The 15,122-nt window shown below is 51.2% G+C and overlaps 55 non-coding genes across 55 annotated transcripts; all 55 read left to right on the top strand.

The window, feature by feature from the left end:
- Nucleotides 1-145: 145 nt before the first annotated feature.
- On the top strand, nt 146-227 carry TRNAL-UAG (transfer RNA leucine (anticodon UAG)). Its single transcript has one exon. It is a non-coding gene; the product is annotated as a tRNA-Leu (tRNA).
- A 228-nt stretch (nt 228-455) lies between these two features.
- Nucleotides 456-537, top strand: TRNAL-UAG (transfer RNA leucine (anticodon UAG)). Its single transcript has one exon. It is a non-coding gene; the product is annotated as a tRNA-Leu (tRNA).
- A 73-nt stretch (nt 538-610) lies between these two features.
- On the top strand, nt 611-692 carry TRNAL-UAG (transfer RNA leucine (anticodon UAG)). The gene has a single exon. It is a non-coding gene; the product is annotated as a tRNA-Leu (tRNA).
- Nucleotides 693-747: 55 nt separating this feature from the next.
- On the top strand, nt 748-829 carry TRNAL-UAG (transfer RNA leucine (anticodon UAG)). Its single transcript has one exon. It is a non-coding gene; the product is annotated as a tRNA-Leu (tRNA).
- A 73-nt stretch (nt 830-902) lies between these two features.
- On the top strand, nt 903-984 carry TRNAL-UAG (transfer RNA leucine (anticodon UAG)). Its single transcript has one exon. It is a non-coding gene; the product is annotated as a tRNA-Leu (tRNA).
- Nucleotides 985-1,212: 228 nt separating this feature from the next.
- Nucleotides 1,213-1,294, top strand: TRNAL-UAG (transfer RNA leucine (anticodon UAG)). Its single transcript has one exon. It is a non-coding gene; the product is annotated as a tRNA-Leu (tRNA).
- Nucleotides 1,295-1,522: 228 nt separating this feature from the next.
- On the top strand, nt 1,523-1,604 carry TRNAL-UAG (transfer RNA leucine (anticodon UAG)). Its single transcript has one exon. It is a non-coding gene; the product is annotated as a tRNA-Leu (tRNA).
- A 364-nt stretch (nt 1,605-1,968) lies between these two features.
- On the top strand, nt 1,969-2,050 carry TRNAL-UAG (transfer RNA leucine (anticodon UAG)). The gene has a single exon. It is a non-coding gene; the product is annotated as a tRNA-Leu (tRNA).
- A 73-nt stretch (nt 2,051-2,123) lies between these two features.
- TRNAL-UAG (transfer RNA leucine (anticodon UAG)) lies at nt 2,124-2,205 on the top strand. The gene has a single exon. It is a non-coding gene; the product is annotated as a tRNA-Leu (tRNA).
- A 73-nt stretch (nt 2,206-2,278) lies between these two features.
- Nucleotides 2,279-2,360, top strand: TRNAI-UAU (transfer RNA isoleucine (anticodon UAU)). The gene has a single exon. It is a non-coding gene; the product is annotated as a tRNA-Ile (tRNA).
- A 381-nt stretch (nt 2,361-2,741) lies between these two features.
- TRNAL-UAG (transfer RNA leucine (anticodon UAG)) lies at nt 2,742-2,823 on the top strand. Its single transcript has one exon. It is a non-coding gene; the product is annotated as a tRNA-Leu (tRNA).
- Nucleotides 2,824-2,896: 73 nt separating this feature from the next.
- On the top strand, nt 2,897-2,978 carry TRNAL-UAG (transfer RNA leucine (anticodon UAG)). Its single transcript has one exon. It is a non-coding gene; the product is annotated as a tRNA-Leu (tRNA).
- A 211-nt stretch (nt 2,979-3,189) lies between these two features.
- Nucleotides 3,190-3,271, top strand: TRNAL-UAG (transfer RNA leucine (anticodon UAG)). Its single transcript has one exon. It is a non-coding gene; the product is annotated as a tRNA-Leu (tRNA).
- A 228-nt stretch (nt 3,272-3,499) lies between these two features.
- On the top strand, nt 3,500-3,581 carry TRNAL-UAG (transfer RNA leucine (anticodon UAG)). Its single transcript has one exon. It is a non-coding gene; the product is annotated as a tRNA-Leu (tRNA).
- Nucleotides 3,582-3,809: 228 nt separating this feature from the next.
- Nucleotides 3,810-3,891, top strand: TRNAL-UAG (transfer RNA leucine (anticodon UAG)). The gene has a single exon. It is a non-coding gene; the product is annotated as a tRNA-Leu (tRNA).
- Nucleotides 3,892-4,119: 228 nt separating this feature from the next.
- TRNAL-UAG (transfer RNA leucine (anticodon UAG)) lies at nt 4,120-4,201 on the top strand. The gene has a single exon. It is a non-coding gene; the product is annotated as a tRNA-Leu (tRNA).
- Nucleotides 4,202-4,429: 228 nt separating this feature from the next.
- TRNAL-UAG (transfer RNA leucine (anticodon UAG)) lies at nt 4,430-4,511 on the top strand. The gene has a single exon. It is a non-coding gene; the product is annotated as a tRNA-Leu (tRNA).
- A 364-nt stretch (nt 4,512-4,875) lies between these two features.
- On the top strand, nt 4,876-4,957 carry TRNAL-UAG (transfer RNA leucine (anticodon UAG)). The gene has a single exon. It is a non-coding gene; the product is annotated as a tRNA-Leu (tRNA).
- Nucleotides 4,958-5,030: 73 nt separating this feature from the next.
- On the top strand, nt 5,031-5,112 carry TRNAL-UAG (transfer RNA leucine (anticodon UAG)). Its single transcript has one exon. It is a non-coding gene; the product is annotated as a tRNA-Leu (tRNA).
- Nucleotides 5,113-5,185: 73 nt separating this feature from the next.
- On the top strand, nt 5,186-5,267 carry TRNAI-UAU (transfer RNA isoleucine (anticodon UAU)). The gene has a single exon. It is a non-coding gene; the product is annotated as a tRNA-Ile (tRNA).
- Nucleotides 5,268-5,648: 381 nt separating this feature from the next.
- TRNAL-UAG (transfer RNA leucine (anticodon UAG)) lies at nt 5,649-5,730 on the top strand. Its single transcript has one exon. It is a non-coding gene; the product is annotated as a tRNA-Leu (tRNA).
- A 73-nt stretch (nt 5,731-5,803) lies between these two features.
- On the top strand, nt 5,804-5,885 carry TRNAL-UAG (transfer RNA leucine (anticodon UAG)). Its single transcript has one exon. It is a non-coding gene; the product is annotated as a tRNA-Leu (tRNA).
- Nucleotides 5,886-6,096: 211 nt separating this feature from the next.
- Nucleotides 6,097-6,178, top strand: TRNAL-UAG (transfer RNA leucine (anticodon UAG)). The gene has a single exon. It is a non-coding gene; the product is annotated as a tRNA-Leu (tRNA).
- A 228-nt stretch (nt 6,179-6,406) lies between these two features.
- TRNAL-UAG (transfer RNA leucine (anticodon UAG)) lies at nt 6,407-6,488 on the top strand. Its single transcript has one exon. It is a non-coding gene; the product is annotated as a tRNA-Leu (tRNA).
- Nucleotides 6,489-6,716: 228 nt separating this feature from the next.
- On the top strand, nt 6,717-6,798 carry TRNAL-UAG (transfer RNA leucine (anticodon UAG)). The gene has a single exon. It is a non-coding gene; the product is annotated as a tRNA-Leu (tRNA).
- A 364-nt stretch (nt 6,799-7,162) lies between these two features.
- On the top strand, nt 7,163-7,244 carry TRNAL-UAG (transfer RNA leucine (anticodon UAG)). Its single transcript has one exon. It is a non-coding gene; the product is annotated as a tRNA-Leu (tRNA).
- Nucleotides 7,245-7,317: 73 nt separating this feature from the next.
- Nucleotides 7,318-7,399, top strand: TRNAL-UAG (transfer RNA leucine (anticodon UAG)). The gene has a single exon. It is a non-coding gene; the product is annotated as a tRNA-Leu (tRNA).
- Nucleotides 7,400-7,472: 73 nt separating this feature from the next.
- TRNAL-UAG (transfer RNA leucine (anticodon UAG)) lies at nt 7,473-7,554 on the top strand. Its single transcript has one exon. It is a non-coding gene; the product is annotated as a tRNA-Leu (tRNA).
- Nucleotides 7,555-7,937: 383 nt separating this feature from the next.
- On the top strand, nt 7,938-8,019 carry TRNAL-UAG (transfer RNA leucine (anticodon UAG)). Its single transcript has one exon. It is a non-coding gene; the product is annotated as a tRNA-Leu (tRNA).
- Nucleotides 8,020-8,092: 73 nt separating this feature from the next.
- TRNAL-UAG (transfer RNA leucine (anticodon UAG)) lies at nt 8,093-8,174 on the top strand. The gene has a single exon. It is a non-coding gene; the product is annotated as a tRNA-Leu (tRNA).
- Nucleotides 8,175-8,229: 55 nt separating this feature from the next.
- On the top strand, nt 8,230-8,311 carry TRNAL-UAG (transfer RNA leucine (anticodon UAG)). Its single transcript has one exon. It is a non-coding gene; the product is annotated as a tRNA-Leu (tRNA).
- Nucleotides 8,312-8,384: 73 nt separating this feature from the next.
- TRNAL-UAG (transfer RNA leucine (anticodon UAG)) lies at nt 8,385-8,466 on the top strand. The gene has a single exon. It is a non-coding gene; the product is annotated as a tRNA-Leu (tRNA).
- Nucleotides 8,467-8,539: 73 nt separating this feature from the next.
- On the top strand, nt 8,540-8,621 carry TRNAL-UAG (transfer RNA leucine (anticodon UAG)). Its single transcript has one exon. It is a non-coding gene; the product is annotated as a tRNA-Leu (tRNA).
- Nucleotides 8,622-9,004: 383 nt separating this feature from the next.
- Nucleotides 9,005-9,086, top strand: TRNAL-UAG (transfer RNA leucine (anticodon UAG)). Its single transcript has one exon. It is a non-coding gene; the product is annotated as a tRNA-Leu (tRNA).
- A 73-nt stretch (nt 9,087-9,159) lies between these two features.
- TRNAL-UAG (transfer RNA leucine (anticodon UAG)) lies at nt 9,160-9,241 on the top strand. The gene has a single exon. It is a non-coding gene; the product is annotated as a tRNA-Leu (tRNA).
- Nucleotides 9,242-9,469: 228 nt separating this feature from the next.
- TRNAP-UGG (transfer RNA proline (anticodon UGG)) lies at nt 9,470-9,552 on the top strand. Its single transcript has one exon. It is a non-coding gene; the product is annotated as a tRNA-Pro (tRNA).
- Nucleotides 9,553-9,625: 73 nt separating this feature from the next.
- TRNAL-UAG (transfer RNA leucine (anticodon UAG)) lies at nt 9,626-9,707 on the top strand. Its single transcript has one exon. It is a non-coding gene; the product is annotated as a tRNA-Leu (tRNA).
- A 73-nt stretch (nt 9,708-9,780) lies between these two features.
- On the top strand, nt 9,781-9,864 carry TRNAL-UAG (transfer RNA leucine (anticodon UAG)). Its single transcript has one exon. It is a non-coding gene; the product is annotated as a tRNA-Leu (tRNA).
- A 381-nt stretch (nt 9,865-10,245) lies between these two features.
- Nucleotides 10,246-10,327, top strand: TRNAL-UAG (transfer RNA leucine (anticodon UAG)). Its single transcript has one exon. It is a non-coding gene; the product is annotated as a tRNA-Leu (tRNA).
- A 520-nt stretch (nt 10,328-10,847) lies between these two features.
- Nucleotides 10,848-10,929, top strand: TRNAL-UAG (transfer RNA leucine (anticodon UAG)). The gene has a single exon. It is a non-coding gene; the product is annotated as a tRNA-Leu (tRNA).
- Nucleotides 10,930-11,157: 228 nt separating this feature from the next.
- On the top strand, nt 11,158-11,239 carry TRNAL-UAG (transfer RNA leucine (anticodon UAG)). The gene has a single exon. It is a non-coding gene; the product is annotated as a tRNA-Leu (tRNA).
- Nucleotides 11,240-11,312: 73 nt separating this feature from the next.
- TRNAL-UAG (transfer RNA leucine (anticodon UAG)) lies at nt 11,313-11,394 on the top strand. The gene has a single exon. It is a non-coding gene; the product is annotated as a tRNA-Leu (tRNA).
- A 55-nt stretch (nt 11,395-11,449) lies between these two features.
- Nucleotides 11,450-11,531, top strand: TRNAL-UAG (transfer RNA leucine (anticodon UAG)). The gene has a single exon. It is a non-coding gene; the product is annotated as a tRNA-Leu (tRNA).
- A 73-nt stretch (nt 11,532-11,604) lies between these two features.
- TRNAL-UAG (transfer RNA leucine (anticodon UAG)) lies at nt 11,605-11,686 on the top strand. Its single transcript has one exon. It is a non-coding gene; the product is annotated as a tRNA-Leu (tRNA).
- A 383-nt stretch (nt 11,687-12,069) lies between these two features.
- TRNAL-UAG (transfer RNA leucine (anticodon UAG)) lies at nt 12,070-12,151 on the top strand. The gene has a single exon. It is a non-coding gene; the product is annotated as a tRNA-Leu (tRNA).
- Nucleotides 12,152-12,379: 228 nt separating this feature from the next.
- TRNAL-UAG (transfer RNA leucine (anticodon UAG)) lies at nt 12,380-12,461 on the top strand. Its single transcript has one exon. It is a non-coding gene; the product is annotated as a tRNA-Leu (tRNA).
- Nucleotides 12,462-12,825: 364 nt separating this feature from the next.
- TRNAL-UAG (transfer RNA leucine (anticodon UAG)) lies at nt 12,826-12,907 on the top strand. The gene has a single exon. It is a non-coding gene; the product is annotated as a tRNA-Leu (tRNA).
- A 73-nt stretch (nt 12,908-12,980) lies between these two features.
- TRNAL-UAG (transfer RNA leucine (anticodon UAG)) lies at nt 12,981-13,062 on the top strand. The gene has a single exon. It is a non-coding gene; the product is annotated as a tRNA-Leu (tRNA).
- A 73-nt stretch (nt 13,063-13,135) lies between these two features.
- TRNAL-UAG (transfer RNA leucine (anticodon UAG)) lies at nt 13,136-13,217 on the top strand. Its single transcript has one exon. It is a non-coding gene; the product is annotated as a tRNA-Leu (tRNA).
- A 383-nt stretch (nt 13,218-13,600) lies between these two features.
- On the top strand, nt 13,601-13,682 carry TRNAL-UAG (transfer RNA leucine (anticodon UAG)). Its single transcript has one exon. It is a non-coding gene; the product is annotated as a tRNA-Leu (tRNA).
- A 210-nt stretch (nt 13,683-13,892) lies between these two features.
- Nucleotides 13,893-13,974, top strand: TRNAL-UAG (transfer RNA leucine (anticodon UAG)). The gene has a single exon. It is a non-coding gene; the product is annotated as a tRNA-Leu (tRNA).
- Nucleotides 13,975-14,047: 73 nt separating this feature from the next.
- On the top strand, nt 14,048-14,129 carry TRNAL-UAG (transfer RNA leucine (anticodon UAG)). The gene has a single exon. It is a non-coding gene; the product is annotated as a tRNA-Leu (tRNA).
- A 73-nt stretch (nt 14,130-14,202) lies between these two features.
- On the top strand, nt 14,203-14,284 carry TRNAL-UAG (transfer RNA leucine (anticodon UAG)). Its single transcript has one exon. It is a non-coding gene; the product is annotated as a tRNA-Leu (tRNA).
- A 383-nt stretch (nt 14,285-14,667) lies between these two features.
- Nucleotides 14,668-14,749, top strand: TRNAL-UAG (transfer RNA leucine (anticodon UAG)). Its single transcript has one exon. It is a non-coding gene; the product is annotated as a tRNA-Leu (tRNA).
- A 73-nt stretch (nt 14,750-14,822) lies between these two features.
- TRNAL-UAG (transfer RNA leucine (anticodon UAG)) lies at nt 14,823-14,904 on the top strand. The gene has a single exon. It is a non-coding gene; the product is annotated as a tRNA-Leu (tRNA).
- The last annotated feature ends 218 nt before the right edge of the window (nt 14,905-15,122 follow it).

The following is a 15,122-nucleotide window of genomic DNA, read 5'->3' as shown; positions in this document are numbered from 1 at the left end:
CCGAGTGGTCTAAGGCGCTGGTTTCAGGCAACAGTCTCTTCTAGGGCGTGGGTTCGCATCCCACCGCTGCCACACTTTTGCCTTTACAAAATGCGTTCCTTGAAAAAGGCTATAATTAACCGGAGCATGCGTTAGTTAAACTGTCGTTAGCGTGGCCGAGTGGTCTAAGGCGCTGGTTTTAGACACCAGTCTCCTCGGGGGCGTGGGTTCAAATCCCACCGCTGCCACACTTTTACCTTTACAAAATGCGTTCCTTGAAAAAGGCTATGATTAACCGGAGCACGCGTTAGTTCAACTGTCGGTAGCGTGGCCGAGTGTTCTAAGGCGCTGGTTTTAGGCACCAGTCTCTTCGGAGGCGTGGGCTCGAATCCCACCACTGTCACACTTTTGCCTTTACAAAATGCGTTCTTTGAAAAAGGCTATGATTAACTGGAGCATGCGTTAACTAAACTGTCGGTAGCGTGGCCGAGTGGTCTAAGGCGCTGGTTTTAGACACCAGTCTCTTCGGGGGCGTGGGTTCGAATCCCACCGCTGCCACACTTTTGCCTTTACAAAATGCGTTCCTTGAAAAAGGCTATGATTAAGTGGAGCACGCGTTAGTTAAACTGTCGGTAGCGTGGCCGAGTGGTTTAAGGCGCTGGTTTTAGGCGCCAGTCTCTTTGGGGGCGTGGGTTTGAATCCTACCGCTGCCACACTTTTCCTTGAAAAAGGCTATGATTAACTGGAGCATGCGTTAGTTGAACTGTCGGTAGCGTGGCCGAGTGGTCTAAGGCGCTGGTTTTAGGCACCAGTCTCTTCGGGGGCGTGGGTTCGAATCCCACCGCTGCCACACTTTTGCCTTTACAAAATGCGTTTCTCTAAAAAGGCTATGATTAACCGGAGCATGCGTTAGTTAAACTGTCGGTAGCGTGGCCGAGTGGTCTAAGGCGCTGGTTTTAGGCACAAGTCTCTTCGGGGGCGTGGGTTCGAATCCCACCGCTGCCACACTTTTGCCTTTACAAAATGCGTTCCTTGAAAAAGGCTACGATTAACCGGATCACGCGTTAGTTCAACTGTCGGTAGCGTGGCAGAGTGGTCTAAGGCGCTGGTTTTAGGCACAAGTCTCTTCGGGGGCGTGGGTTCGAATCCCACCGCTGTGACACTTTTGCCTTTACAAAATGCGTTCCTTGAAAAAGGTTATGATTAACCGGAGCATGCGATAGTTAAACTGTCGGTAGCGTGGCCGAGTGGTCTAAGGCGCTGGTTTTAGGCACCAGTATCTTCGGGGGCGTGGGTTTGAATCCCACCGCTGCCACTCTTTTACTTTTAAAAACTACGTTCCTTGAAAAAGGCTATGATTAAGCGGAGCATGCGTTAGGTAAACTGTCGGTAGCGCTGCCGAGTGTTCTAAGGCGCTGGTTTTATCCACCAGCCCCTTCAGTGGCGTGGGCTCGAATCCCAGCACTGTCACACTTTTGCCTTTGCAAAATGCGTTCTTTGAAAAAGGCTATGATTAACCGGAGCATGCGTTAGTTAAACTGTCGGCAGCGTGGCCGAGTGGTCTAAGGCCCTGGTTTTAGGCACCAGTCTCTTCGGGGGCGTGGGTTCGAATCCCACCGCTGCCACACTTTTGCTTTTACAAAATGCGTTCTTTGAAAAAGGATATGATTAACGGGAGCACGCGTTAGTTAAACTGTCGGTAGCGTGGCCGAGTGGTCTAAGGCGCTTGTTTTAGGCACCAGTCTCTTCGGGGACGTGGGTTCGAATTCACCGCTGCCACACTTTTGCCTTTACGAAATTCGTTCCTTGAAAAAGGCTATGATTAACTGGAGCACGCGTTAGTTAAACTGTCGGTACCGTTGCCGAGTGGTCTAAGGCGATGGTTTTAGGCACCAGTCTCTTTGGGGGCGTGGGTTTGAATCCGACCGCTGCCACACTTTTCCTTGAAAAAGGCTATGATTAACTGGAGCGTGCGTTACTTAAACTGTCGGTAGCGTGGCCGAGTGGTGTATGGTGCTGGTTTTAGGCACCAGTTTCTTCGGGGCTGTGGGTTCGAATCCCACCGCTGCCCCACTTTTGCCTTTACAAAATGCGTTCCTCTAAAAGGGCTATGATAAACCGGAGCATGCGTTAGTTAAACTGTCGGTAGCGTGGCCGAGTGTTCTAAGGCGCTGGTTTTAGGCACCAGTCTCTTCGGGTGCGTGGGTTCGAATCCCACCGCTGCCACACTTTTGCCTTTACAAAATGCGTTCTTTGAAAAAGGCTATGATTAACCGGAGCATGCGTTAGTTAAACTGTCGGTAGCGTGGCCGAGTGGTCTAAGGCACTGGTTTTATGCACCAGTCTCTTCGGGGGCGTGGGTTCGAATCCCACCACTGCCACACTTTTGCCTTTACAAAATGCGTTCCTTGAAAAAGGCTATGATTAACCGGAGCATGCGTTAGTTAAACTGTCGGTAGCGTGGCCGAGTGGTCTAAGGTGCTAGTTTTGGCACCAGTCTCTTCGGGGGCGTGGGTTCGAATCCCACCGCTGCCACACTTTTGCTTTTACAAAATGCGTTCCTTGAAAAAGGATATGATTAACGGGAGCACGCGTTAGTTAAACTGGCGGTAGCGTGGCCGAGTGGTCTAAGGCGCTGGTTTAAGGCACCAGTCTCTTCGGGGTGTCGGTTCGAATCCCACTACTGTCACACTTTTGCCTTTACAAAATGCGTTCCTTGAAAAAGGCTATGTTTAACCGGAGCATGCGTTAGTTAAACTGTCGGTAGCGTGGCCGAGTGGTCTAAGGCGCTGGTTTTAGGCACCAGTCTCTTCGGGGGCGTGGGTTCGAATCCAACCGCTGCCACACTTTTGCCTTTACAAAATTCGTTCCTTGAAAAAGGCTATGATTAACTGGAGCACGCGTTAGTTAAACTGTCGGTAGCGTGGCCGAGTGGTCTAAGGCGCTGGTTTTAGGCACCAGTCTCTTTGGGGGCGTGGGTTTGAATCCTACCGCTGCCACACTTTTCCTTGAAAAAGGCTATAATTAACTGGAGCGTGCGTTAGTTAAACTGTCGGTAGCGTGGCCGAGTGGTGTTAAGGCGCTGGTTTTAGGCACAAGTTTCTTCGGGGGCGTGAGTTCGAATCCCACCGCTGCCCCACTTTTGCCTTTACAAAATGCGTTCCTCTAAAAAGGCTATGATTAACCGGAGCATGCGTTAGTTAAACTGTCGGTAGCGTGGCCGAGTGGTCTAAGGCGCTGGTTTTAGGCACAAGTCTCTTCGGGGGCGTGGGTTCGAATCCCACCGCTGCCACACTTTTGTTTTTACAAAATGCGTTCCTTGAAAAAGGCTACGATTAACCGGATCACGCGTTAGTTCAACTGTCGGTAGCGTGGCAGAGTGGTCTAAGGCGCTGGTTTTAGGCACAAGCCTCTTCGGGGGCGTGGGTTCGAATCCCACCGCTGTGACACTTTTGCCTTTACAAAATGCGTTCCTTGAAAAAGGCTATGATTAACCGGAGCATGCGATAGTTAAACTGTCGGTAGCGTGGCCGAGTGGTCTAAGGCGCTGGTTTTAGGCACCAGTATCTTCGGGGGCGTGGGTTTGAATCCCACCGCTGCCACTCTTTATCTTTTGAAAACTACGTTCCTTGAAAAAGGCTATGATTAAGCGGAGCATGCGTTAGGTAAACTGTCGGTAGCGCTGCCGAGTGGTCTAAGGCGCTGGTTTTATCCACCAGCCCCTTCAGTGGCGTGGGCTCGAATCCCAGCACTGTCACACTTTTGCCTTTGCAAAATGCGTTCTTTGAAAAAGGCTATGATTAACCGGAGCATGCGTTAGTTAAACTGTCGGCAGCGTGGCCGAGTGGTCTAAGGCGCTGGTTTTAGGCACCAGTCTCTTCGGGGGCGTGGGTTCGAATCCCACCGCTGCCACACTTTTGCCTTTACAAAATGCGTTCCTTGAAAAAGGCTACGATTAACCGGATCACGCGTTAGTTCAACTGTCGGTAGCGTGGCAGAGTGGTCTAAGGCGCTGGTTTTAGGCACAAGTCTCTTCGGGGGCGTGGGTTCGAATCCCACCGCTGTGACACTTTTGCCTTTACAAAATGCGTTCCTTGAAAAAGGCTATGATTAACCAGAGCATGCGATAGTTAAACTGTCGGTAGCGTGGCCGAGTGGTCTAAGGCGCTGGTTTTAGGCACCAGTATCTTCGGGGGCGTGGGTTTGAATCCCACCGCTGCCACTCTTTTACTTTTAAAAACTACGTTCCTTGAAAAAGGCTATGATTAAGCGGAGCATGCGTTAGGTAAACTGTCGGTAGCGCTGCCGAGTGTTCTAAGGCGCTGGTTTTATCCACCAGCCCCTTCAGTGGCGTGGGCTCGAATCCCAGCACTGTCACACTTTTGCCTTTGCAAAATGCGTTCTTTGAAAAAGGCTATGATTAACCGGAGCATGCGTTAGTTAAACTGTCGGCAGCGTGGCCGAGTGGTCTAAGGCCCTGGTTTTAGGCACCAGTCTCTTCGGGGGCGTGGGTTCGAATCCCACCGCTGCCACACTTTTGCTTTTACAAAATGCGTTCTTTGAAAAAGGATATGATTAACGGGAGCACGCGTTAGTTAAACTGTCGGTAGCGTGGCCGAGTGGTCTAAGGCGCTTGTTTTAGGCACCAGTCTCTTCGGGGACGTGGGTTCGAATTCACCGCTGCCACACTTTTGCCTTTACGAAATTCGTTCCTTGAAAAAGGCTATGATTAACTGGAGCACGCGTTAGTTAAACTGTCGGTACCGTTGCCGAGTGGTCTAAGGCGATGGTTTTAGGCACCAGTCTCTTTGGGGGCGTGGGTTTGAATCCGACCGCTGCCACACTTTTCCTTGAAAAAGGCTATGATTAACTGGAGCGTGCGTTACTTAAACTGTCGGTAGCGTGGCCGAGTGGTGTATGGTGCTGGTTTTAGGCACCAGTTTCTTCGGGGCTGTGGGTTCGAATCCCACCGCTGCCCCACTTTTGCCTTTACAAAATGCGTTCCTCTAAAAGGGCTATGATAAACCGGAGCATGCGTTAGTTAAACTGTCGGTAGCGTGGCCGAGTGTTCTAAGGCGTTGGTTTTAGGCACCAGTCTCTTCGGGTGCGTGGGTTCGAATCCCACCGCTGCCACACTTTTGCCTTTACAAAATGCGTTCTTTGAAAAAGGCTATGATTAACCGGAGCATGCGTTAGTTAAACTGTCGGTAGCGTGGCCGAGTGGTCTAAGGCACTGGTCTTATGCACCAGTCTCTTCGGGGGCGTGGGTTCGAATCCCACCACTGCCACACTTTTGCCTTTACAAAATGCGTTCCTTGAAAAAGGCTATGATTAACCGGAGCATGCGTTAGTTAAACTGTCGGTAGCGTGGCCGAGTGGTCTAAGGTGCTAGTTTTGGCACCAGTCTCTTCGGGGGCGTGGGTTCGAATCCCACCGCTGCCACACTTTTGCTTTTACAAAATGCGTTCCTTGAAAAAGGATATGATTAACGGGAGCACGCGTTAGTTAAACTGGCGGTAGCGTGGCCGAGTGGTCTAAGGCGCTGGTTTAAGGCACCAGTCTCTTCGGGGTGTCGGTTCGAATCCCACTACTGTCACACTTTTGCCTTTACAAAATGCGTTCCTTGAAAAAGGCTATGTTTAACCGGAGCATGCGTTAGTTAAACTGTCGGTAGCGTGGCCGAGTGGTCTAAGGCGCTGGTTTTAGGCACCAGTCTCTTCGGGGGCGTGGGTTCGAATCCAACCGCTGCCACACTTTTGCCTTTACAAAATTCGTTCCTTGAAAAAGGCTATGATTAACTGGAGCACGCGTTAGTTAAACTGTCGGTAGCGTGGCCGAGTGGTCTAAGGCGCTGGTTTTAGGCACCAGTCTCTTTGGGGGCGTGGGTTTGAATCCTACCGCTGCCACACTTTTCCTTGAAAAAGGCTATAATTAACTGGAGCGTGCGTTAGTTAAACTGTCGGTAGCGTGGCCGAGTGGTGTTAAGGCGCTGGTTTTAGGCACAAGTTTCTTCGGGGGCGTGAGTTCGAATCCCACCGCTGCCCCACTTTTGCCTTTACAAAATGCGTTCCTCTAAAAAGGCTATGATTAACCGGAGCATGCGTTAGTTAAACTGTCGGTAGCGTGGCCGAGTGGTCTAAGGCGCTGGTTTTAGGCACAAGTCTCTTCGGGGGCGTGGGTTCGAATCCCACCGCTGCCACACTTTTGCCTTTACAAAATGCGTTCCTTGAAAAAGGCTACGATTAACCGGATCACGCGTTAGTTCAACTGTCGGTAGCGTGGCAGAGTGGTCTAAGGCGCTGGTTTTAGGCACAAGCCTCTTCGGGGGCGTGGGTTCGAATCCCACCGCTGTGACACTTTTGCCTTTACAAAATGCGTTCCTTGAAAAAGGCTATGATTAACCGGAGCATGCGATAGTTAAACTGTCGGTAGCGTGGCCGAGTGGTCTAAGGCGCTGGTTTTAGGCACCAGTATCTTCGGGGGCGTGGGTTTGAATCCCACCGCTGCCACTCTTTATCTTTTGAAAACTACGTTCCTTGAAAAAGGCTATGATTAAGCGGAGCATGCGTTAGGTAAACTGTCGGTAGCGCTGCCGAGTGGTCTAAGGCGCTGGTTTTATCCACCAGCCCCTTCAGTGGCGTGGGCTCGAATCCCAGCACTGTCACACTTTTGCCTTTGCAAAATGCGTTCTTTGAAAAAGGCTATGATTAACCGGAGCATGCGTTAGTTAAACTGTCGGCAGCGTGGCCGAGTGGTCTAAGGCGCTGGTTTTAGGCACCAGTCTCTTCGGGGGCGTGGGTTCGAATCCCACCGCTGCCACACTTTTGCTTTTACAAAATGCGTTCTTTGAAAAAGGATATGATTAACGGGAGCACGCGTTAGTTAAACTGTCGGTAGCGTGGCCGAGTGGTCTAAGGCGCTTGTTTTAGGCACCAGTCTCTTCGGGGACGTGGGTTCGAATTCACCGCTGCCACACTTTTGCCTTTACGAAATTCGTTCCTTGAAAAAGGCTATGATTAACTGGAGCACGCGTTAGTTAAACTGTCGGTACCGTTGCCGAGTGGTCTAAGGCGATGGTTTTAGGCACCAGTCTCTTTGGGGGCGTGGGTTTGAATCCGACCGCTGCCACACTTTTCCTTGAAAAAGGCTATGATTAACTGGAGCGTGCGTTACTTAAACTGTTGGTAGCGTGGCCGAGTGGTGTATGGTGCTGGTTTTAGGCACCAGTTTCTTCGGGGCCGTGGGTTCGAATCCCACCGCTGCCCCACTTTTGCCTTTACAAAATGCGTTCCTCTAAAAGGGCTATGATTAACCGGAGCATGCGTTCGTTAAACTGTCGGTAGCGTGGCCGAGTGTTCTAAGGCGCTGGTTTTAGGCACCAGTCTCTTTGGGGGCGTGGGTTCGAATCCCACCGCTGCCACGCTTTTGCCTTTACAAAATGCGTTCCTTGAAAAAGGCTATGATTACCAAGAGCATGCGTTAGTTAAACTGTCGGTAGCGTGGCCGAGTGGTCTAAGTCGCTAGTTTTAGGCACCAGTCTCTTCGGGGGCGTGGGTTCGAATCCCACCGCTGCCACACTTTTGCCTTTACAAAATCCGTTCCTTGAAAAAGGCTATGATTAACCGGAGCTTGCGTTAGTTAAACTGTCGGTAGCGTGCCCGAGTGGTCTAAGGCGCTGGTTTCAGGCAACAGTCTCTTCTAGGGCGTGGGTTCGCATCCCACCGCTGCCACACTTTTGCCTTTACAAAATGCGTTCCTTGAAAAAGGCTATGATTAACCGGAGCATGCGTTAGTTAAACTGTCGTTAGCGTGGCCGAGTGGTCTAAGGCGCTGGCTTTAGGCACCAGTCTCTTCGGAGGCGTGGGCTCGAATCCCACCACTGTCACACTTTTGCCTTTACAAAATGCGTTCTTTGAAAAAGGCTATTATTAACTGGAGCATGCGTTAATTGAACTGTCGGTAGCGTGGCCGAGTGGTCTAAGGCGCTGGTTTTAGGCACCAGTCTCTTCGGGGGCGTGGGTTCGAATCCCACCGCTGCCACACTTTTGCCTTTACAAAATGCGTTCCTTGAAAAAGGCTATGATTAAGTGGAGCACGCGTTAGTTAAACTGTCGGTAGCGTGGCCGAGTGGTCTAAGGCGCTGGTTTTAGGCGCCAGTCTCTTTGGGGGCGTGGGTTTGAATCCTACCGCTGCCACACTTTTTCTTGAAAAAGGCTATGATTAACTGGAGCATGCGTTAGTTGAACTGTCGGTAGCGTGGCCGAGTGGTCTAAGGCGCTGGTTTTAGGCACCAGTCTCTTCGGGGGCGTGGGTTCGAATCCCACCGCTGCCACACTTTTGCCTTTACAAAATGCGTTTCTCTAAAAAGGCTATGATTAACCGGAGCATGCGTGAGTTAAACTGTCGGTAGCGTGGCCGAGTGGTCTAAGGCGCTGGTTTTAGGCACCAGTCTCTTCGGGGGCGTGGGTTCAAATCCCACCGCTGCCACACTTTTGCCTTTACAAACTACGTTCCTTGAAAAAGGCTATGATTAACCGGAGCATGCGTTAGGTAAACGGTCGGTAGCGTGGCCGAGTGGTCTAAGGCGCTGGTTTTAGGCACCAGTCTCTTCGGGGGCGTGGGCTCGAATCCCACCGCTGCCACACGTTTGTCTTTACAAATTGCGTTCCTTGAAAAAGGCTATGATTAACCGAAGCATGCGTTAGTTAAACTGTCGGTAGCGTGGCCGAGTGGTCCAAGGCGCTGGTTTTATGCACCAGTCCCTTCGGCGGCGTGGGCTCGTATCCCACCACTGTCACACCTTTGCCTTTAGAAAATGCGTTCTTTGAAAAAGGCTATGATTAACCGGAGAATGCGTTGGTTAAACTGTCGGTAGCGTGGCCGAGTGGTCTAAGGCGCTGGTTTTAGGCAGCAGTCTCTTCGGGGGCATGGGTTCGAATCCAACCGCTGCCACACTTTTACCTTTACAAAATGCGTTCCTCTGAAAAGGCTATGATTAACCGGAGCATGCGTTAGTTAAACTGTCGGTAGCGTGGCCGAGTGGTCTAAGGCGCTGGTTTTAGGCACAAGTCTCTTCGGGGGCGTAGGTTCGAATCCCACCGCTGCCGCACTTTTGCCTTTACAAAATGCGTTCCTCTAAAAAGGCTATGATTAACCGGAGCATGCGTTAGTTAAACTGTCGGTAGCGTGGCCGAGTGGTCTAAGGCGCTGGTTTTAGGCACAAGTCTCTTCGGGGGCGTGGGTTCGAATCCCACCGCTGCCACACTTTTGCCTTTACAAAATGCGTTCCTTGAAAAAGGCTATGATTAACCGGAGCATGCGTTAGTTAAACTGTCGGTAGCGTGGCCGAGTGGTCCAAGGCGCTGGTTTTAGGCAACAGTCCCTTCGGCGGCGTGGGCTCGTATCCCACCACTGTCACACCTTTGCCTTTACAAAATGCGTTCTTTGAAAAAGGCTATGATTAACTGGAGCGTGCGTTAGTTAAACTGTCGGTAGCGTGGCCGAGTGGTGTTAAGGCGCTGGTTTTGGGCACAAGTTTTTTCGGGGGCGTGGGTTCGAATCCCACCGCTGCCCCACTTTTGCCTTTACAAAATGCGTTCCTCTAAAAAGGCTATGATTAACCGGAGCATGCGTTAGTTAAACTGTCGGTAGCGTGGCCGAGTGGTCTAAGGCGCTGGTTTTAGGCACAAGTCTCTTCGGGGGCGTGGGTTCGAATCCCACCGCTGCCACACTTTTGCCTTTACAAAATGCGTTCCTTGAAAAAGGCTACGATTAACCGGATCACGCGTTAGTTCAACTGTCGGTAGCGTGGCAGAGTGGTCTAAGGCGCTGGTTTTAGGCACCAGTCTCTTCGGGGGCGTGGGTTCGAATCCCACCGCTGTGACACTTTTGCCTTTACAAAATGCGTTCCTTGAAAAAGGCTATGATTAACCGGAGCATGCGATAGTTAAACTGTCGGTAGCGTGGCCGAGTGGTCTAAGGCGCTGGTTTTAGGCACCAGTATCTTCGGGGGTGTGGGTTTAAATCCCACCGGTGCCACTCTTTTACTTTTAAAAACTACGTTCCTTGAAAAAGGCTATGATTAAGCGGAGCATGCGTTAGGTAAACTGTCGGTAGCGCTGCCGAGTGGTCTAAGGCGCTGGTTTTATCCACCAGCCCCTTCAGTGGCGTGGGCTCGAATCCCAGCACTGTCACACTTTTGCCTTTGCAAAATGCGTTCTTTGAAAAAGGCTATGATTAACCGGAGCATGCGTTAGTTAAACTGTCGGCAGCGTGGCCGAGTGGTCTAAGGCGCTGGTTTTAGGCACCAGTCTCTTCGGGGGCGTGGGTTCGAATCCCACCGCTGCCACACTTTTGCTTTTACGAAATTCGTTCCTTGAAAAAGGCTATGATTAACTGGAGCACGCGTTAGTTAAACAGTCGGTAGCGTTGCCGAGTGGTCTAAGGCGATGGTTTTAGGCACCAGTCTCTTTGGGGGCGTGGGTTTGAATCCGACCGCTGCCACACTTTTCCTTGAAAAAGGCTATGATTAACTGGAGCGTGCGTTACTTAAACTGTCGGTAGCGTGGCCGAGTGGTCTAAGTCACTGGTTTTAGGCACCAGTCTCTTCGGGGGCGTGGGTTGGAATCCCACCGCTGCCACACTTTTGCCTTTACAAAATCCGTTCCTTGAAAAAGGCTATGATTAACCGGAGCTTGCGTTAGTTAAACTGTCGGTAGCGTGCCCGAGTGGTCTAAGGCGCTGGTTTCAGGCAACAGTCTCTTCTAGGGCGTGGGTTCGCATCCCACCGCTGCCACACTTTTGCCTTTACAAAATGCGTTCCTTGAAAAAGGCTATAATTAACCGGAGCATGCGTTAGTTAAACTGTCGTTAGCGTGGCCGAGTGGTCTAAGGCGCTGGTTTTAGACACCAGTCTCCTCGGGGGCGTGGGTTCAAATCCCACCGCTGCCACACTTTTACCTTTACAAAATGCGTTCCTTGAAAAAGGCTATGATTAACCGGAGCACGCGTTAGTTCAACTGTCGGTAGCGTGGCCGAGTGTTCTAAGGCGCTGGTTTTAGGCACCAGTCTCTTCGGAGGCGTGGGCTCGAATCCCACCACTGTCACACTTTTGCCTTTACAAAATGCGTTCTTTGAAAAAGGCTATGATTAACTGGAGCATGCGTTAACTAAACTGTCGGTAGCGTGGCCGAGTGGTCTAAGGCGCTGGTTTTAGACACCAGTCTCTTCGGGGGCGTGGGTTCGAATCCCACCGCTGCCACACTTTTGCCTTTACAAAATGCGTTCCTTGAAAAAGGCTATGATTAAGTGGAGCACGCGTTAGTTAAACTGTCGGTAGCGTGGCCGAGTGGTTTAAGGCGCTGGTTTTAGGCGCCAGTCTCTTTGGGGGCGTGGGTTTGAATCCTACCGCTGCCACACTTTTCCTTGAAAAAGGCTATGATTAACTGGAGCATGCGTTAGTTGAACTGTCGGTAGCGTGGCCGAGTGGTCTAAGGCGCTGGTTTTAGGCACCAGTCTCTTCGGGGGCGTGGGTTCGAATCCCACCGCTGCCACACTTTTGCCTTTACAAAATGCGTTTCTCTAAAAAGGCTATGATTAACCGGAGCATGCGTTAGTTAAACTGTCGGTAGCGTGGCCGAGTGGTCTAAGGCGCTGGTTTTAGGCACAAGTCTCTTCGGGGGCGTGGGTTCGAATCCCACCGCTGCCACACTTTTGCCTTTACAAAATGCGTTCCTTGAAAAAGGCTACGATTAACCGGATCACGCGTTAGTTCAACTGTCGGTAGCGTGGCAGAGTGGTCTAAGGCGCTGGTTTTAGGCACAAGCCTCTTCGGGGGCGTGGGTTCGAATCCCACCGCTGTGACACTTTTGCCTTTACAAAATCCGTTCCTTGAAAAAGGCTATGATTAACCGGAGCTTGCGTTAGTTAAACTGTCGGTAGCGTGCCCGAGTGGTCTAAGGCGCTGGTTTCAGGCAACAGTCTCTTCTAGGGCGTGGGTTCGCATCCCACCGCTGCCACACTTTTGCCTTTACAAAATGCGTTCCTTGAAAAAGGCTATGATTAACCGGAGCATGCGATAGTTAAACTGTCGGTAGCGTGGCCGAGTGGTCTAAGGCGCTGGTTTTAGGCACCAGTATCTTCGGGGGCGTGGGTTTGAATCCCACCGCTGCCACTCTTTATCTTTTGAAAACTACGTTCCTTGAAAAAGGCTATGATTAAGCGGAGCATGCGTTAGGTAAACTGTCGGTAGCGCTGCCGAGTGGTCTAAGGCGCTGGTTTTATCCACCAGCCCCTTCAGTGGCGTGGGCTCGAATCCCAGCACTGTCACACTTTTGCCTTTGCAAAATGCGTTCTTTGAAAAAGGCTATGATTAACCGGAGCATGCGTTAGTTAAACTGTCGGCAGCGTGGCCGAGTGGTCTAAGGCGCTGGTTTTAGGCACCAGTCTCTTCGGGGGCGTGGGTTCGAATCCCACCGCTGCCACACTTTTGCTTTTACAAAATGCGTTCTTTGAAAAAGGATATGATTAACGGGAGCACGCGTTAGTTAAACTGTCGGTAGCGTGGCCGAGTGGTCTAAGGCGCTTGTTTTAGGCACCAGTCTCTTCGGGGACGTGGGTTCGAATTCACCGCTGCCACACTTTTGCCTTTACGAAATTCGTTCCTTGAAAAAGGCTATGATTAACTGGAGCACGCGTTAGTTAAACTGTCGGTACCGTTGCCGAGTGGTCTAAGGCGATGGTTTTAGGCACCAGTCTCTTTGGGGGCGTGGGTTTGAATCCGACCGCTGCCACACTTTTCCTTGAAAAAGGCTATGATTAACTGGAGCGTGCGTTACTTAAACTGTCGGTAGCGTGGCCGAGTGGTGTATGGTGCTGGTTTTAGGCACCAGTTTCTTCGGGGCCGTGGGTTCGAATCCCACCGCTGCCCCACTTTTGCCTTTACAAAATGCGTTCCTCTAAAAGGGCTATGATTAACCGGAGCATGCGTTAGTTAAACTGTCGGTAGCGTGGCCGAGTGTTCTAAGGCGCTGGTTTTAGGCACCAGTCTCTTTGGGGGCGTGGGTTCGAATCCCACCGCTGCCACGCTTTTGCCTTTACAAAATGCGTTCCTTGAAAAAGGCTATGATTACCAAGAGCATGCGTTAGTTAAACTGTCGGTAGCGTGGCCGAGTGGTCTAAGTCGCTAGTTTTAGGCACCAGTCTCTTCGGGGGCGTGGGTTCGAATCCCACCGCTGCCACACTTTTGCCTTTACAAAATCCGTTCCTTGAAAAAGGCTATGATTAACCGGAGCTTGCGTTAGTTAAACTGTCGGTAGCGTACCCGAGTGGTCTAAGGCGCTGGTTTCAGGCAACAGTCTCTTCTAGGGCGTGGGTTCGCATCCCACCGCTGCCACACTTTTGCCTTTACAAAATGCGTTCCTTGAAAAAGGCTATGATTAACCGGAGCATGCGTTAGTTAAACTGTCGTTAGCGTGGCCGAGTGGTCTAAGGCGCTGGCTTTAGGCACCAGTCTCTTCGGAGGCGTGGGCTCGAATCCCACCACTGTCACACTTTTGCCTTTACAAAATGCGTTCTTTGAAAAAGGCTATTATTAACTGGAGCATGCGTTAATTGAACTGTCGGTAGCGTGGCCGAGTGGTCTAAGGCGCTGGTTTTAGGCACCAGTCTCTTCGGGGGCGTGGGTTCGAATCCCACCGCTGCCACACTTTTGCCTTTACAAAATGCGTTCCTTGAAAAAGGCTATGATTAAGTGGAGCACGCGTTAGTTAAACTGTCGGTAGCGTGGCCGAGTGTTCTAAGGCGCTGGTTTTAGGCGCCAGTCTCTTTGGGGGCGTGGGTTTGAATCCTACCGCTGCCACACTTTTACTTGAAAAAGGCTATGATTAACTGGAGCATGCGTTAGTTGAACTGTCGGTAGCGTGGCCGAGTGGTCTAAGGCGCTGGTTTTAGGCACCAGTCTCTTCGGGGGCGTGGGTTCGAATCCCACCGCTGCCACACTTTTGCCTTTACAAAATGCGTTTCTCTAAAAAGGCTATGATTAACCGGAGCATGCGTGAGTTAAACTGTCGGTAGCGTGGCCGAGTGGTCTAAGGCGCTGGTATTAGGCACCAGTCTCTTCGGGGGCGTGGGTTCAAATCCCACCGCTGCCACACTTTTGCCTTTACAAAATACGTTCCTTGAAAAAGGCTATGATTAACCGGAGCATGCGTTAGGTAAACGGTCGGTAGCGTGGCCGAGTGGTCTAAGGCGCTGGTTTTAGGCACCAGTCTCTTCGGGGGCGTGGGCTCGAATCCCACCGCTGCCACACGTTTGTCTTTACAAATTGCGTTCCTTGAAAAAGGCTATGATTAACCGAAGCATGCGTTAGTTAAACTGTCGGTAGCGTGGCCGAGTGGTCCAAGGCGCTGGTTTTATGCACCAGTCCCTTCGGCGGCGTGGGCTCGTATCCCACCACTGTCACACCTTTGCCTTTAGAAAATGCGTTCTTTGAAAAAGGCTATGATTAACCGGAGAATGCGTTAGTTAAACTGTCGGTAGCGTGGCCGAGTGGTCTAAGGCGCTGGTTTTAGGCAGCAGTCTCTTCGGGGGCATGGGTTCGAATCCAACCGCTGCCACACTTTTACCTTTACAAAATGCGTTCCTCTGAAAAGGCTATGATTAACCGGAGCATGCGTTAGTTAAACTGTCGGTAGCGTGGCCGAGTGGTCTAAGGCGCTGGTTTTAGGCACAAGTCTCTTCGGGGGCGTAGGTTCGAATCCCACCGCTGCCGCACTTTTGCCTTTACAAAATGCGTTCCTCTAAAAAGGCTATGATTAACCGGAGCATGCGTTAGTTAAACTGTCGGTAGCGTGGCCGAGTGGTCTAAGGCGCTGGTTTTAGGCACAAGTCTCTTCGGGGGCGTGGGTTCGAATCCCACCGCTGCCACACTTTTGCCTTTACAAAATGCGTTCCTTGAAAAAGGCTATGATTAACCGGAGCATGCGTTAGTTAAACTGTCGGTAGCGTGGCCGAGTGGTCCAAGGCGCTGGTTTTAGGCAACAGTCCCTTCGGCGGCGTGGGCTCGTATCCCACCACTGTCACACCTTTGCCTTTACAAAATGCGTTCTTTGAAAAAGGCTATGATTAACTGGAGCGTGCGTTAG

Source organism: Rhipicephalus microplus, chromosome 2 (genome assembly GCF_043290135.1).
Source record: "Rhipicephalus microplus isolate Deutch F79 chromosome 2, USDA_Rmic, whole genome shotgun sequence".
In the NCBI taxonomy this organism is placed as follows: Eukaryota; Metazoa; Arthropoda; class Arachnida; order Ixodida; family Ixodidae; genus Rhipicephalus; species Rhipicephalus microplus.
This window is presented reverse-complemented; position numbering and strand designations above follow the sequence as displayed.